This window comes from Protomyctophum bolini (genome assembly GCF_963924005.1).
Source record: "Protomyctophum bolini genome assembly, chromosome: 8".
In the NCBI taxonomy this organism is placed as follows: Eukaryota; Metazoa; Chordata; class Actinopteri; order Myctophiformes; family Myctophidae; genus Protomyctophum; species Protomyctophum bolini.
Window position 1 is genome coordinate 6583184 of NC_137869.1, and position 13972 is coordinate 6597155.

Here is a 13972-nt window from a genome sequence, read left to right on the forward strand (position 1 = left end):
GCTGCTGCTGCTGCTCACCCCAACCAGACCAGAGTGGTTTTGAGACCGATCGACATCCTCTCAGTTAGAGGGGCTACAAAATGGAACATGTATAATTGTTTTAGTGTCAGAATTGTGGGAGTATAGCCTACTGTATGCCAATGTATACTGTATGTATGCCAGTGTGGTTTTCAAACAGAAAATAGTGTTTTTTTTTGGGGTTAAAATGTTTCAAAAATATATTTTCAAGAGATTTTGAAAATAGGATATCGGTATCTACAGTACGAGCAACATGTTGCATCACAGAGGACTGTGAGCTTGTAGATCAAAAAATAGTGAACTCATTTTGCTGGGGCAACCACTGCTGTATGCTATATATATATTCACAGAATGGTTAACACACATTCTAAAGAATAGCACAAGCTTTAAAGTGAAATGAAAGTAACACAAAGTTAAGTTAAGTTAACAAGTGGATGTTCTATCCTGAGTGGCGCTACAGGTAAAGTCATGGTGAGATCTTGTTTGAGAACTTGTTTGTTGGAGAGGCGAACGGACCCACACTGCCATTCTTAGAGTGTATAGTACAGTACGTACAGTAGGCTATAGGTAGATAAGATAGTGTGATAGCTAGATAGACAGACACACGGCCGGATGGCAGTAGATAGATAGATGACAGTTATATGACTGAGTTACAGTTGCCTACAATATATAGTCAAACCAAAGTACAAAATATTTTAATGGCAGTTGCCTTAGAGGCCAAGAGCAAAAGAAAAGTGGCAAAGCAATAAAGTCACCTGAGTCATAAGCGTGAGCAAGAGTCATTAATCTAGCCTTTGCTGTGAGGCAAAAAGTACAGTATAAAACTATAGAATATATCTTTGTTTAATGTGTCTGGCTGCATTATGTATATGATTTCATGGTCGATTCACACCATATTATGTAATTACTTCTGCATGCTTTAGTATAATAACCGTGCACTGTTGAGCACATTAATGAGTTGGCTCAATCTCTGCTTTAGTTCAGTGTCTTAATATAACCACAGGGTGGCAATGTGTGGACTCACTCCCTTTCTCAGGATCCTGCCAAACGGACATGTGTCTGTTGTATGTTTCCACTGACATGCATTCAATGTCAATACACTGGGAAACTAATTAAAATAACGGGGCATATGACAACATATCATATCGACCTGGTTTCTAATAATGTAGCACTAAAACAAGTGTACAAACTCACAGCACATCGTGAATTGACGTGTTTTTGAGCTTGTAAATCAGAGCTTTTCAGATCTCGCCCCTCACTACTATACCCCATAGGCTATTGCAATAAATAAAACTGATACTAACAATTCAAAAAAACTAAACAAAAAAATAGGGGTCTGTCCAAATCATCTACTAGGGCTGCAACTATCTTATTATTTCCTTAGCAAGTATTCTATTGATAGTTTTTTGATTAATCAAAAGCAGTGTTTGTTATATATAACAAAAATGTATATATCAATTAATTGATGAACCATTAAGCTCTATTATTATATTGCACAGCGGTGTCGTACAAAAATAATAAGAGAAAGAATAATAACTGAGATGGAGGCATTGCCTTGGAATGCCTCGGGATCCCCCAGGAGGAAGTTACTAATGTTCTGGAGAGGGACATCTGGAGCGCTCTGGTGGAGCTGTTGCCCCGACTACGGATAAGCGGTTGAAGATTGTAACATTGTAACACCCCTCCTATCACCTACAGATGCTAACGTTGGTGGCATTGGGTCTCCCAGTCCCGACTCCCCATGTCTCGCGTTGCCAGACTGTTTGCCTTTTGCAATTTTCAAATGCTTCCATCATTACAGTCTGGAGCAACAGAAAAAGCTCTATCATGAGTAAGCGATAAAGTGGAAGTGGAGCCTCCTCCCCACTTCCATTTCATCTTTAGGTCACGCAAATTTATCCTAATATGAATAGAAAACACCTAAGCATATATATAGCTTGCTGTTGCTGCTTAGCAGAAATGGAAAAAATAAATAAAATGTAAAGATATTTTAAAATATTTTTTTTTCGTGAACGGAAAATGGCAGCTTCCTTACTCAGATTTTGGGAGGTGTAGTTCCAGACTATATTGGGAGGTGTAGTTCCAGACTATATAATTATAGCATTGGGAGATTGTGGGACAGTTGTCTGGCTAGACAACTACTGAAGAATGTGCAGCAACAGTCCATCACGGACACAGACAAGAGGATAACCTTGGATCGGAAAAGCCTTAATTTCACAGAACGATTCGGCTTTGATACGGCGACATAAAAAATGGCCGCTGCGTCATCGCGCACTTCTACAAAGTGAAGCGTGGCCCCGAGGCTGCGCTCCCATTGTGTTGGACGTGACAGGAAGTGGGCCCTGCCCTGACTCCTGAGCGCTGTTAACAGGTCATGAAACCTTTTTTCACAGCATCGGTGAGAAGCCTTTGGGCAGGGGGACAGAGCAGGACGTGGGTGGTGAAGACAGACTTATAGCCAGAGCATACATCATGCTGGAGTCGTGCTGGAATTGACCAGCATGTGATGTATCACTCAACAGACTGCCCGGGTCGGCAGATGTGTAGGCCTATTATTATGCAGTGGTGGGAAAAGGTAACTTTTACAGTACATTTACTCAAGCACTGTACTTAACCCATTTTGACCTGAGATTAGATTCTAAAACATTTTCAGTCGTTCTTCCATTTTTCAAAAATAGCAGACCTACAAGCTCATAGTGCAGCTCTATGAGCTTGTAGATCTGCAATTTTTCAATAGCTAAAATAAAACATAATGCTTTAAAACACCAAAAGGGGTTCCCGCCCCAAAATGGGTTAAAGTACACTTTTGAGGATTTCTTTTCCCCCAATACTTCCAATTCTCAATACATCTTCTCAGAGACAAATGTTGTATTTTTACTCCACTACAATTATTTGAAAACTTTTAGTTGGTTATACTTTGTATATTTTCATTATCATTACAAAACATAACCACTGGCCAGTTGCGGCCTCGTTCCCCCTGGCTCTAGACTACACCACTTCAGCCACCGTTTTAAACATTGGCTATTTGAAAATAGAATATCTACAAGCTCACAATGCGTCTCTTTGCGGCACGCTGTGAGCTTGTAGATCTGCTATTTTCAAACGGTCTTTATACTTTATTTTCAAACTTGTGAAATGAATGAGTACTTTTAGTTTTGGTACTTTAAGTAGCCTATAATTTGATGCCAATACGCACATTTTATTTACCATACATCGATTATTATTAGAAGAACTCCAATATTTTACTTACAGTAAGTAATGTTAATACAACAATATAAAAGTAACAAGAAAAGGCCTGAATTAAAAATATATATACTTGAGGAATTTACTTGAGAAACTTTGTATTTACTCAAGTAAAGTACAACTATCTCAAAATTTTAATTAAGCACAATACTTGAGTAAATGTACTTAGTTACTTTCCAAAAACTTATAGCCAGCAGGAATTATACTGTACATCATGGGGTCGTGCTGGAATTGACCAGCATGTACAGTATCACTCAACGGACTGCCCGGGTCAGGGTTCTGGAATATCTACTGTAATGCAGTACATGAGCAGTCATTTGGGCTCCCACTGAGAGGACGGCAACCACCACCCTCTAGCGTTGGCATTTAACCTCAAAGTCCATCCTTTTATGGATATCTGCTCCGTTTCTGAGTGTCTATCCATGTGTCCATCCATCCATGCCCAAAAATTGCCCATCTATGTGACATGTTATAGACATGTTATGGACACGTACATGTTTTCTTGTGATCTACAAGCTCATAGCGCGCCATGAGCTTGTAGGTCTGCTATTTTTTGAAAAATCGTGAAAATATTTATTTCAGAAAACTGGAGGATTTAGAAGAATTATTTAAAATGTTGAGCTTTTTTTGCCTTTATTGATGGTACAGATTGTACAGACAGATTGACAGTAAACGTGGAGTCATGGAGTGACATGGAGCAAAGGTCTGTATAGGGCTCTGGATTCACCGTCAGGCTGCATCCGAGCCTACAGTATACTGTATATGGTACACACCTTAACCACTGGACTACAGTATACTGTATATGGTACTGTAGTGTACACACCTTAACCACTGGACTACAGTATACTGTATATGGTACCACTAAACTAGGTAATCGACGCGTTGTTGCCACCCTCTAGGTTATTTTTCTCCCTGAAATGACACGTCTTGAGTTAGAATTCATTCAATATTCTTTGAAAAATGTACCAATAAAAGAACAAAGAAAAACTGCGATTTTTGCGAAGTGTGGAACTAGAAAATGCTGCCTGGGGATAACAAACACATTACCTACTGTATGCACCTGCCACTAACCTTTGGTGTGCATCAGGCTTCTTTTAACCCATTCTGACCTGAGATCAGATTCATACGAGGTTTCCACTGGACAACACACTGGTCTGATCAACCCATTCTGACCTGAGATCAGATTCTAGAAATGTCAGTCGTTCTTCGATTTTTCAAAAAATAGCAGACCTACAAGCTCGTAGCGCGCCACTCGGTGGCGCGCTATGAGCTTGTAGATCTGCTATTTTTCAATAGGTAAAGAATAACATGATGCCAACACCAAAATGGGTTCCCGGCCAGAATGGGTTAATAATATGACAAACAAACAAATTACGTAGCAAAGTATCCCTTGCATGGAATTAATAAACTTGAATAGATTTTGGTTGGGGAAAAAAGTAATAAAGCAATTTTTTTGAGTGGAAGACAGCCGTTCATACATGTGCATAAATATAATTCTAAACTGCTGAAGATCACAGGAATGACAGGCGTGTGTATTTCTGTTTTAGGGCGACTTCTCCCCCCTTTGAGTTAGGACTGGAGCAGGGGGTGTCGCAGCAGTGTCAAAGAAGACGGGTGGCACTATTTTGGGTATATAATGATGTTGCATGCAGCATCCCCCCCCCCAGTTATATGCCAGCTGGCTCATCCGAACCTGAGCGCTGTGCTTTGCTTTGTCTGTTAAATCCAGAGCTTGCACTGAAATATTTAAGAAGTTCATGAGACAATCGCTGCCATCTGTGCCACGCTGTTCTAGCCCTCTCGTTATGGGCTCAACATAAGGCCAGCATCTTAAAGCAGAAATGTGTGAGGTGTCAAAATAGTTTTCTGCAGTGTGCTGTACACACCACAAAATCTCAATATCCAGCTGAATAGTATAAACATCACCTTCAGTTAGCTCGCGCACAACAAGCCCATGCTAAGCTGCTGCTGCTGCACAGACTGCCGAAATTTCCATATCCATGTGGGAGTGTATAGGAAACGAGGAAACATTTACACAAGAGACATAGTTGAGACCTCTTTTTCCTAGGTGTGTGTGTTTTTTTTTTACAGTGTCATTGTGTAGCAAAGCAAGGCTCCTCCTGTAAGAGCTTTAAGAATTCCTAAATACATTTCTGATTTCCTGAGTCCAAAAAGCATTGGAGGGAGGAGGAAGGGTGCAATCAGCCCAGGTTTGTTCTAGACCATTTTGACCTGAGGACGATTCCACAAATGTCTTCTAAATCTTGACAGTTTTCTGAAAAACCTATGTTTCTACAGTATGTGAGTTGTTCTCAAACATTTTCTTGTGAAGTACTCCCAACAATATATGTAATTGGCCGCCGACCCCCCATCTGAAAATATGTTGTTCCAGGGACCCCCCCAGAAGCAAAGATTTGAGTTAAAAACGCTCGCTCTGAAAGAATATATTCAAACATTTGGACCACATTTTCACGATTTTAAAAAAATAGTAGACCTACAAGTTCATAACGCGGCACTCGGTGCCGCGCTATGAGCTTGTAGATTTGCTATTTTTCAATAGCTAAAGTATAACATAATGCTTGAAACACCAACGGGGGTTCCCGCCCAGAATGGGCTAGACAAACATCTCTTCCTTCCTCACTGTAGCAGAGTGTCAACGCGAGACATTCAGACGTGTCGCTTAGCTTTTCCACCAACAAACACTTTCCCAGGACAGCCAGGACTTTTCCCTGAGCCACAAACACTGAATGCCTTGCCTAAGCAATTCAACCTGCCTCCACAGATTGTGATACAAGACAACAAAGAACGTATATCTTCCAAGTGGAACCATTCATCGATGAATGCGTTTGTGTCAGTGTGCCAAACGGTGGGACACGGCATGAATAGACCTCTGTCACACCTGAATACTTACTTACTCTTCTATGACTCTTTCTACTTCTTGAATTCGTCTATTTGCCAACTGCCTCGACCAATTCAATTCAATCTCAAAAGCAACAATTCTGGGTGCAGATAGTGTTGAAAAAGGTTTTACGTGAAATCGTGAATATCAATCATTGAGAATATCAAGTAGAATTCTGGGTGTAAGAGGTTATTTAACTGGCAGTAAACAAACCCCTCAATTCAAGAACTTGTGATAATGTTATTGTATGTTGCTAATGCCATGTTAAAGTTCATAGTTGTTCATGAATACAGGCAAATGATCAGCAATTAAGCTTTGGTGGGTGTTGGATTGAAGTGACAACATTTATCATGATTCACAAGCAATACAGACATGTGATGAGGAAAATGTCTGCAGTCTGCACAGTGGCAAAGTACCACTGGTGAAATTCAGTGAATTCACAACCCAGGATACAGTTCATCATCATACTATAATTCAGTCAGTGTCTGTCTGTCTGTCAGAAACACCGCCGTATCTCCTCACCGCACCAATCACTCCCACTTTTCACACAGGCATTGACCATAATAATATGGAGGTCTTAACGAAGCCCTTTTTCCAATTAAACAAATTATAAATGAATAATGAATTTATTAGTGAATAAAAAATGGGGGGGGGGGGGGCAATATCTCACAACGGGCAAGGAGGGCTAGTTAAAATAAAATGATAATATCACATTACATAGACTTAGTAATAGATTTTAGTCTAATTTAATTTAACTGGGATTATACTTGCAAGTAGACTGAATTAAACCAGCAGTGGAAGTTAGGATGGAAAAAACTGCCTAAAGCCCCATTCACATTGAAGAAGCTGCTTTAAAAAGCAGAAGCAGAAATCTAAAAGACGCAGCTTTTTTTTGAGAAAGTGGGCGTGTACAAGGTACCTGTCACTCAAGCTGCCTGGACTGGCTGTCTGGCTTTGAGACGAGAGACGGGCAGTTTGAGCAGATGCGCATTTGAAAGTCTAAAATGTAAAATAGCGACTGTAGAGGAGAAATAATTATATATTTAGTTACATCATAACCTATTCATCGATGAATAAATAATATAATCTTGGTAAACTTGTTAGTAAATAACCGAACGGACCGGATCTCAATCCTCCCCGTCTTCAGTGCAACGGACCTGTGCACATGCATATCATACAACTGATATAAACTTTATATCAGTTGTATGATATGCATGTGCATAGAGAGATCAATAATTAATAGCCTTTATAATAAAGGCTATTAATTATTGATCTCTCTCGCGCACACACACACACACACACACACGCGGTGCATACGACGCGCTGGGGACTCTGGACTTTAGTTCTTTGTCTATAGACTATATATATATATGCTCATTTATAAACCGTGTGTGTGTTTAGTCCACGGTCAGAGACAGCTACGGGGTTCAGTTGTTCACCTCGGTGGGAACCGGGAGGGGGTAATTACTGCAGGGGCACTGAGAGAGAACTGGCTCGCAAGTGAGCCCCGTGTCGGCTCCTCCACGGTGCTCAATATCTCACACACACACACACACACACACACACACACACACACACACACGTGTTCTATCTATCTATAAATATAGGCTATCTACTATCTTTCAACTTTTGGTATGAGGTTCATCGATAGGCCTACATGAACGCAATAGACCAATTTAAATGATTCCCTCAAATAAATCTTATATGCGATTGGTTTATCGATTCAGAACGCAGCAAACCAATCACAAAACATGGGCAACATATTGCATAAATAGAGGGGGTACATACAACTGATATAAGGTATGATCAAGGCCCCACTCCTGTAGTACGTACATTACTAGCGCCACTGTACCACGGTGATAGTGCCTCGGGTGACCTGCGGCCAGACCCCGTCGTCGAGGAGAAACCTCGAGCGAAAGTGGACCGACTTCTGGACCCTGTGGCCCGGCCCGCGGAGGACCCCCTAAATTGAGACTGGGTGTCGAGGAGCGTACACCAGTGGTCAACTCCCTGTGCTCAGGGCGAGGTCCCGCGACAAGGGCAATTAATTTTAGTGCGAGGAAACGTCCAGCAAAACACACGAGGACCGGCACAGAAACGTGCTGAGAGCGGCTGCTCCTCCCCTCTTCTCGGGGAAGGTTTTGGGGAAAACTCCGACACAACTATATTGTTTAGTTGTTTGTCTATCTATCTATATCTGCTAATTTATCAACCGTGTGTGTGTGCACTGTTTAGTCCACACACAGTCCACAAGCGACGGATAGCGTTCTGGAGAGTTCAGTTCCGTAGTCCATCCATAGCTTCGATGAGAACCGGAGGGGGGGGGGTGAATGCACGATCACTTGTCCCCAGAAACGTGACACTCGCGACGGCACACGGAACACAACCTGTTTTCACCGCTTCGACAACTTGTTTCTCATATAAACTTTAATTTCTATCGCTAAATATGCTATGGTCTTGCCAAATATCCATTCATATTTCATATACAGCCCATATTTAAAAAGTTTATTTTTTAATGCGGACAATTGGGTCGGACAGCTTTTCCAGAGCTTTTTGGTTTCGTAAAAGGAGCTCAACTCCGCCTCCTCAAACCACGCTGTGCTCTGATTGGCTACACGCAGATTTTTAAAGCTCCAGCTTTTAAAAGCTGCTTTAAAGTTCAGGTTCGGTGAGAGAAAAAAAACGCAAAAACAAAAAAAAGCTATTCTTCCAGCTTTTAAACGCAGAAGCTGTTCTGCATAGGGATAACATGGGACCACGAAGCAGAAGCTAGCTTCTGCTTCTTCAATGTGAACGGGGCTTAAGACTTATACTGCCTTCTAAATTGCTGGTTCATTGTTCTTATCACATGGTTTGGTTGTGTTGGTGAGTCAGTTTTCCACCATGAGTGTTGCTACGATGCCCCCCCTCCCTTCCCTCCCCCCCACGCTCATTTCCTCCACAGAAAACTCATTTCTACATAGTCTGGTATCAAAGGACTCAGAAATAAAACCCGGCCGTGGCCCATGTTGTTATACAGCTTATCTTCAAAGACACACACAGTATGGACCCGCAGCACAAAGGGCCATATCCTAAGGTTTACGTTATTATTTAAACATCGATCTATTGCCACAGTCATGCTGAGAGAAAGACACTACCTCTGGGTGCATTGTGCTGGCAGAGCACGTGAACAATATTTCAACAGCTTTGAAACATTTGCACATGATCTATTCAGGGTTGTACTGTAGTCAGTATATTATTGGTTGTGAGGCGATGTGAAGAATTCAGTTAGGAGTGAACACAGCGTATTACGTAGCATGAAGAGGTGAAATAATAGGCTAAAATAATGGCGATCTACACACTCATAAAGTGCAGCGTTTTCTTGTAATTTCAAGTACAATAAAGTATATAGGGTTGAAGTGGTTTTTATAGTTAAGTGTTCTGCTAGTGTGATGATAACCATATGAGTCAAAACAAGTTCACACCTAGCCTGGAACACTGTCTATGTGGTCACACCTAGCCTGGAACACTGTCTACGTGGTCACACCTAGCCTGGAACACAGTCTACGTGGTCACACCTAGCCTGGAACACTGTCTACGTGGTCACACCTAGCCTGGAACACTGTCTACGTGGTCACACCTAGCCTGGAACACTGTCTACGTGGTCACACCTAGCCTGGAACACTGTCTATGTGGTCACACCTAGCCTGGAACACTGTCTATGTGGTCACACCTAGCCTGGAACACTGTCTACGTGGTCACACCTAGCCTGGAACACTGTCTATGTGGTCACACCTAGCCTGGAACACTGTCTATGTGGTCACACCTAGCCTGGAACACTGTCTATGTGGTCACACCTAGCCTGGAACACTGTCTATGTGGTCACACCTAGCCTGGAACACTGTCTACGTGGTCACACCTAGCCTGGAACACTGTCTATGTGGTCACACCTAGCCTGGAACACTGTCTATGTGGTCACACCTAGCCTGGAACACTGTCTATGTGGTCACACCTAGCCTAGAACACTGTCTACGTGGTCACACCTAGCCTAGAACACTGTCTATGTGGTCACACCTAGCCTAGAACACTGTCTATGTGGTCACACCTAGCCTGGAACACTGTCTATGTGGTCACACCTAGCCTGGAACACTGTCTATGTGTTCACACCTAGCCTGGAACACTGTCTATGTGGTAACACCTAGCCTGGAACACTGTCTATGTGGTCACACCTAGCCTGGAACACTGTCTATGTGGTCACACCTAGCCTGGAACACTGTCTACGTGGTCACACCTAGCCTAGAACACTGTCTACGTGGTCACACCTAGCCTAGAACACTGTCTACGTGGTCACACCTAGCCTGGAACACCGTCTACGTGGTCACACCTAGCCTGGAACACCGTCTACGTGGTCACACCTAGCCTGGAACACTGTCTACGTGGTCACACCTAGCCTATAACACTGTCTACGTGGTCACACCTAGCCTGGAACACTGTCTACGTGGTCACACCTAGCCTAGAACACTGTCTATGTGGTCACACCTAGCCTAGAACACTGTCTACGTGGTCACACCTAGCCTGGAACACTGTCTATGTGGTCACACCTAGCCTAGAACACTGTCTATGTGGTCAGGTCACACCTAGCCTAGAACACTGTCTACGTGGTCACACCTAGCCTAGAACACTGTCTATGTGGTCACACCTAGCCTAGAACACTGTCTACGTGGCCCGGGCACTTAGGCTCCAATGCATCCTGACAGCGTGTCGCGGGTTCGAGTCCCGTTCCCCCTGGTTACCCTTTGCTGCATCCCCGTATCTTTCTCCCCATTTAATGTCTAGACTCTATATGCTGTGTATACTATCAATACAAGCAGACAAACCACAAAAGATATCTTTAAAACAAGTTCACACCTTCACTATGACACTCATTTGTGGCTGCCTTCCTGACAACAGCTTATCAAAAGCATTACGTACATGATGCAAATCCCAAGAGAGCCCACATCTATCAAATGCTCCAATACAGTACATATTAGAGACCACATTAGGCCTTTAATTAACTGGTTAGACCGCAAATCACCATCATTATCAGCCTGATGAAGGTGCTGAAAAGATTCCTGGAAGGATTAAAAAGACAAACGGCGGACACATCTCCTTTGAAGAGAGTTTAAGATGGCCACTGAGAGAGACGCACGCACGCACACAGGAATATGTGCAGCTTTGTGTACAGTTACGTACAGTCCTTGAGGAAGGGAGGGAGCCGGTTCCTCATGTAATTTTGTAGGCTTTAGAGTAGACGAAGATTTTTAAAACTATATATTTTTGGAAACCTTATAGCCTAACTAATCAGAAAATGTTTGTTGCCATTTTTTCCGAGGTCGGTAAAGCGGCCATCTTGGAGCTTTAAAAATGGCTACTTTCAAAAACGAATTTCTCAATATCTCGCCTACTAAATGACCTAAAATCAAGATTGCAGTGGTTAAATCTACATTTTTGGGGGCAAGGAATCCAATGAATCCAACGGAATCCAATTTACAACTACATTGTAAATGAGACATGTATGGGTGGGTATTTTGCATTTTTACATCAAATCAAATCATGGTATTATTCTGGTAATCTGGATATGTATATCTTCCAAACAATGGAATATTTCACAAACACTTTATCACATCTCTCAAAAGACAGGAGACAACTTGAATCAAGACAAAGGGAACTTAACAAAATAAATCACACCTGTGTGAAGTGAGGGGCGCTCTTATCATCGTACATCATGATGACGTAGTACACTATGACATCATCAGACACCATGACGTAAAATTCTCGATTCAGGACAAAGTTTGTGAACATACACTAAAGGCTGGACATAGGAGGGGATAGCGCCCCTCAAAAATCCAACATATCCCATAATCTCTGTACATTGAACGTTCAATGAACTCTAACAAACATGTCCAACATAATATCCATCAAAATTGTTTAACATAACAATATGTACAATCTCTCATTGTCTTTGTTGTTGAAAAACACAGGCTGTTGAGTCTACATATAAGCATAATCTCCATCATTGTCATCACTGTCACTTGCATACGTGATATCACGACAGTCTTCCTCATTCTGGTAGTCAGAGCTACAATGGAATATTTCACAAACACTTTATCACATCTCTCAAAAGACAGGAGACAACTTTAATCAAGACAAAGGGACCTTTAATCAAGAACTTTACAAAAAAAATCACACCTGTGTGAAGTGAGGGGCGCTCTTATCATCGTACATCATCTGTGCAGTTCTGTGCAGGGGAGCCCCACTGAATTGCACGAACATCTGTGTGAAGAGCAGTCTGCTTTACACTGACATCTGACCATCTCAATGATAGATTCTGGTGCAGGGAGGAGCTCAGTTGTGACTGGTTTCAGCTGGCCGTCCTTGTCCTTGTGGTAGCCGTTCTGTAGTGGGTCAAGGAACTCATGCTGAGCGATGTCAGCCTGACCCCACACGCTGGCCTGGATATGGGCCCTTAGGACATGCTGCTGTGAGGGCACCAAGTGTGGGTGGAAGCTTCTCACTTTCTGCCATGTGTTTGCAGAAAAGATGCCACCTCAGTTAAGGGATTTTGATCCCTTTCAGAGAGTATACAGTGCAAACAAACGTCGCTAATGCAGAATGAAGATCCTCTGTCACTTCCCTAGTCTGAGAAAGCATTTGAAGAGCCTTAACGGCATGGTCATCTGCTTTTAGGTAGATGCTCAGCCAGGTAGCTTTGCCTATTCTAGAAAAGCGCCCTGTGTTGTCTGCTCCTGTAAATGCGTGAAACGCTGGAAAAACTTTTGCTGCTATATATATATATACAGAGATATCACAACGTGTTGCAGCGCACTGACCTATTGAGCTAACTGAACCTCACGTGTTGCAGCGCTCTGCCTATTGAGCTAACTGAACCAAACAACGTGTTGCAGCGCTCTGCCTATTGAGCTAACTGAACCTCACTTGTTTCAGCGCTCTGCCTATTGAGCTAACTGAACCTCACAACGTGTTGCAGCGCTCTGCCTATTGAGCTAACTGAACCTCACGTGTTGCAGCGCTCTGCCTATTGAGCTAACTGAACCTAACGTGTTGCAGCGCTCTGCCTATTGAGCTAACTGAACCTAACGTGTTGCAGCGCTCTGCCTATTGAGCTAACTGAACCTCACGTGTTGTAGTGCTCTGCCTATTGAGCTAACTGAACCTCACGTGTTGCAGCGCTCTGCCTATTGAGCCAACTGAACCTCACGTGTTGTAGCGCTCTGCCTATTGAGCTAACTGAACCTCACAACGTGTTGTAGCGCTCTGCCTATTGAGCTAACTGAACCTCACAACGTGTTGCAGCGCTCTGCCTATTGAGCTAACTGAACCTAACGTGTTGCAGCGCACTGCCTATTGAGCTAACTGAACCTCACGTGTTGCAGCGCTCTGCCTATTGAGCTAACTGAACCTCACGTGTTGCAGCGCTCTGCCTATTGAGCTAACTGAACCTCACAACTGTTTTGCAGCGCTCTGCCTATTGAGCTAACTGAACCTAACGTGTTGCAGCGCTCTGCCTATTGAGCTAACTGAACCTAACGTGTTTCAGCGCTCTGCCTATTGAGCTAACTGAACCTCAGAACGTGTTGCAGTGCAAACGATTCAGACTCCATTCTCCACACGCTATGACTAAAACACAGACTCCATCAATCGAGCAAAAGCTTTGCCAGCGTTTCACGCATTTACAGGAGCAGACAACACAGGGCGCTTTTCTAGAATAGGCAAAGCTACCTGGCTGAGCATCTACCTAAAAGCAGATGACCATGCCGTTAAGGCTCTTCAAAT